The following is a 5,240-nucleotide window of genomic DNA, read 5'->3' on the forward strand; positions in this document are numbered from 1 at the left end:
ACAAGCACCTAGCGGGGGTCATCTGACCCCAGCGCTCTTTCCTGCCCAGGGCAGGGGTTTGGACTCGATTACCTACTGAGGTCCCTTCTGACCCTAACATCTATAACTATAGTGAAGAAAAGTTTATCAGACATATAGATTCATAGATGTTAGGGTCAGAAGGGACCTCAGTAGGTAATCGAGTCCAAACCCCTGCCCTGGGCAGGAAAGAGCGCTGGGGTCAGATGACCCCCGCTAGGTGCTTGTCCAGTCTCCTCTTGAAGACCCCCAAGGTAGGGGAGAGCACCACCTCCCTTGGAAGCCCATTCCAGATTCTGGCAACCATTACTGTGAAGAAGTTCTTTCTAATGTCCAACCTAAATCTGCTGTCTATTACTTTGTGGCCATAGTTCCTAGTTACTCCAGGGGGTGCCCTGGTAAAGAGAGCATCTCCTATTCCCTGCTGTCCTCCCCTGATGAATTTATAGGCAGCCACAAGATCACCTCTCAGCCTTCTCTTGTGAAGGCTGGAGAATTGCCACCCAGATTACAGAAACCTTTCTTTTAACTGCAAATGTATGATCTAGAGACATACAGTACATACCAGGAAAATATCTACTTTTTGCAGATACGTTGTCCTTGAGCATATGGCACAACAGAAAATAACAGATCTCCAGACACAGACATAGTACATGTTAATCATAAAATCATAGAAAGTTAGGGTTGGGAGGGACCTCAAGACATGAACAGTGCGTGCCCCTGTGGCTGGGGGGGCACGGCTGTGCTGGCAGTGGTGGGAGCATGGCGGCCGTAAGCTGGGAGCTCCCCCAGATGCCACTGGCACTGTTGGCAGCGGGGGGCAGGAGTGACAAGCAACAATGGGGGTGTGCGGGGTCGGCAGCCACCCGCAGGTGCTGCTGGCGGTGGTGGCCACAGGCAATTATGGACCACCCGCAGATGCTGCTGGCAGCATCAACAGGGCCTTTTGCAGGGGGTGCACCGCCATGCTCAGAGGGTGCATGTGCACCCGTGTGCACCGCCTACACATTGCCCCTGCCTCAGGAAATCATTTAGTCCAAACCCCTGCTCAGAGCAGGACCATCCCCAACTAAATCATCCCAGGCATAGGTGACTGGTAGGGGGTGCACAGGGGTGCACGTGTACCCCCTGATGGGGCCGGTGCACCTCCTGATGGCTGACACTGATGCTGTCGATAGGGATGGTGCCCCCCGCCCCCAACAGGGCTGCCACCATCGGTGGCTTCTGCAGGTGCCCCCCCCCCCCCAGATTCAGGAGGCACCAGTCACCCATGATCCCAGGCAAAGTTTTGTCTACCTGGGTCTTGAAAACCTCAAAGGATGGAAATTCCACCACCTCTCTGGGTAGCCTGTTCTAGTGTTTCACTATTTTCCTAGTGAGAAATTCTTCCTAATATCTAACCTAAACTTCCCTTGCTGCAACTTGAGTCCATTATTCCTTGTTCAGTCATTTGCCATCACTGAAAACAGTCTAGCTCCATCCTCTTTCAAACCCCACTTCAAATTGAAGGCTGTTATTTAATCCCCTCTCCGTCTTTTCTTCTCTAAGCTAAATAAGCCCAGTTCCCTCAGCCTATCCTCAGAAGTCATGTACCCCAGCCCCTTCACCATTTTTGTTCCCCTTGGCTGGACTCTGTCCAATTTGTCCACATCCTTTCTGTAGTGGGGCCCAAAACTGGACACAGTACTCCAGATGTGGCCTCACCAGTGCTGAATAGATGGAAATAATCACTTCCCTTGACCTGCTGGCAACACGCCTACCAATTCAGCCCGGGCTGCCATTAGCCTTCTTGGCAACAAGGACACAATACTGGCTCATATTTAGTTTATTGTCCACTGTAACCCCCGGGTCCTTTTTTGTAGAGTGGCTGCCCAGCCAGTCAGCCCCCACCCTGTACTTGTGCATGGGATTGTTGTGTCCTAAGCACAGGACTTTGCCCTTGTCCTTTTTGAACGTCATGAGATTTCTTTTGGCCCAATCCTCCAATTTGTCTAGGTCACTCTGAATCCTAGCCCTACCCTCCAGTGCATCTACTGCTCCCCCCAGCTTGGTGTCATCTGCAAACTTGCTGAGGGTGCGCTCTATGGCATCTTCCAGGTCACTGATGAAGTCATTGAATATAACCAGTCCCAGGACCGACCCCTGGGGCACTCCACTTGATACCAGCTCCAACTAGACATCAAGCCATTGATTACTGCTCTCTGAGCCTGATGTTAATTTAATTAAAAGAGTGATCCCTATCACAGATAAAATGTGGGCACTAATAGCAGAAGTTACTGCTCAGGACACCCCACATTGTAAAAAGTGATAATGGCTATTTGTGCTTCTTGGCCCGGAAAACATATACCTTGGCCCTACTCTCACTTCAAGGAAGAACTGTCAGTACTGGATAGCATTTTGTTCAATGGCTCATGACTTCTTGTTCCAGTAGTGCTAAAGAAAGACATGTTAAACAGAATACATGAGGGGCATCTAGGCGTTGAAAAATGCAAAAGAAGACCAAGGGGTGCTCTATATGGCCCAACATATAATGACATAGAAGACTTATTTATACATGCATAAATATTGTGTATTATTGGAAATAAATATGCATTGGGAGAAAATTATGCATTAGTGCTGGATTATTATTCTTACTACTAGCCAATTTCCCATCAAGAATGATGGGCAGTGGTTGCAGGTGGGGACAGATGCTTGTCTGGTTGCCCCCCCTCCACCTTTAGGGCCAGGCCCACTCTCCCCTTTCCTCCACTCTGCCGTGAGGCTGGGCTTGACCCCCACCCCCACTGCCGTTGCGGGGCTGGGCCCGCCCCCCCACACCTCCCTGCCACCATTTTGGGGCCAGACCCACCCCTCCCAACCTCCCCACTGCCTTTGCTGTGCTGGGCCCAGCACACCCCCCATACCCTCTGCTTTGGGGCCAGGCCAGGCCTGACATGCCCCCCCCACTGCCGTTTCGGGGCCAGGCCCACTCCTCCCATCCCTCCACCCACCTCCCACATCAGCCCAGGTCCGCTGTTCCCCACCCCCTGCCACCGCTGTGGGCCGGCTTTTCCCCTTCCTCAGGCCTGCTCCTCCCCTTTCCCCCATGTTGGGAGGGAGCAGCGCAGGAGAGAGAGGGGGCAAGGCCAGCACCGCTCCATCCCGTGTGTCCCCACCATCATGGTGGTGCTCTGCTGCACCGCCACCTCCTGTCCAAACGCTGTATTCACTCTCTGATCTGTTGTTTCCATCAGCCAATAAGAGTGCAAATAAAGCGTTATGGACAGACAGACACACAGAGGCTTTTATAATATTAGAACCATGAAATTGCATTGCTTGAAAGCACAACAGCAAACCGTGTCATAATTCGCACCAAACTGATTTTTGCTAGACATGGGATTCCACAAAGAACAGACAACGGACCTCAGTGCAACTGTCTTGAGTGTAAAGAGTTTGCAAATAAATATGAATTCCATCACACCACTTCAAGTCCTAAATACCCACAATCCAATAGTTTGGTGGAAAATGTATTACAAATAGTAAAGAGATTGTTGAAAAAGGCTACATTTTCACACACTGATTTCCCACACTCTCAAGTACAGGGCAACGCCCATGAAACATGGATTGTCCCCAGCAGAAATTCTGTTTAACAGGAAACTCAAAACCAGGCTGCCAGATCTTATGGATAATGCTCATCAGAATGAAAAGCAAGAAATGAAAACATTTTTTAAATCTGACAAACTAAAAAATGGTACTATAACAGGGGTTCCAGGAAGTTACCACGACTGCACAGCAAAAATAGGAGGCATTTGTGCACATGCATGCAATGCAGCGCTGGGCGCTTTTAAAAGCGCCTGGTGCTGTGTTGGTACATTTGTATGAACGGCAGAATATGCATCAGCACTGAGAAAATGGCCGTGGTGTGCTTTTGAACTAAAACTCATTGCAGGTGTTTTCGTTTCAAAGCATGCTGCTGCCATTTTCTCAGAGATGACATGCATTTCGCCATTTATACGAATGCGTTCGACACAGCGCCAGGCACCAGTATTTTAGTACCAGCGCCAGGCATGTGATGTAGCTCCAGGTCAATTTGCTTGCTCTGCAGACTCAATCAAGTCTGCTCCAACACTCTGGATTTCCAGCATGTCGGAGTAGACTGCATGTATGTGTGTAAGTGCCCATGGTGCTTATTTCAGATGGATGAACATGGAAAAAAAAGCACTAGTTTCCTACCAAGTAGCTCCCAGATCCTATAAAGTTGTCACACGGTAAGGACAGGTGTTGAGAAGGAACAGATGATACTTACAGCTGTAAAGGGAAGAAAACAAGCAGCATCATGAGATTCACCAAAACAAACAGAGCTAATATCAAAGCAACAAGAAACAACAGAGGAAACTGAAAATGAGACAGAAGTAGAGACATCTGAACAAGGAGACCAAACAAGAAATGAACCAATAAGGACTGAGAATGCAGAGAAACTGAGATCACTTAGAGCTAAAAAGTCAACATGAAGACCAATAGAGACCTGTTAAAATGTGCCTTAACTATGGTTTGAACTAAACTGCCAGTGTTAGTATTCTATGGGGATATGTTACATGTAAAGGGGGAAGATGTGTGGTTATCTTTAAGAGTGTTATGTGTGTAACCCAGGTGGTACTCCAAAAGGTACCCTCTCTCCAACTGAAGGGAACAAAGCAGGTGCACAAGCACTGTGGGAGGTGTAGGGACTCTCCTCCCCCTATACAGCAGAGCCAGACCTCCTATGGAAGCTTAACCGTATCCCTTTTAATACTGGGAACATAACAGACATAAATCAGACGGTATAGTGGACACTACAGTGCCCCAAGGGGGCATGATTCAACAAAGGTTAGACACTTACAATCGTTGACAAAAAACAGGGTTAACAAAATATAAAACACAAACAGCAGAACAAACAATATGGGTTGGTGAAATATAAAAAGGCACAAAATGACAAGGAAATATAGGGCCTTGGTATCTGGAGGGGGAGAAAGCACAATGGCCCCTTTCCACTGTAAGATTTGCTTTTTGTTATCTCACTCACCCCAAGACACCTCAGCTAGGACTTGAACCCAGATCTCTCATGTGGTACACAGGAACACTGCTATACAGCCACCACTGGTAGCACTGTTCCAGCCTGCTAGGGGTCTTGACCTTCCCGGAGCCCCGGCCTCACATTGAGCTGCCTGGCCTCTGATTGGAGGAGCTGGAAGCAGAGCTGGGAG

Source organism: Gavialis gangeticus, unplaced genomic scaffold, assembly GCF_001723915.1.
Source record: "Gavialis gangeticus isolate Ggan-Ray unplaced genomic scaffold, GavGan_comp1, whole genome shotgun sequence".
Lineage (NCBI taxonomy): Eukaryota > Metazoa > Chordata > Crocodylia > Gavialidae > Gavialis > Gavialis gangeticus.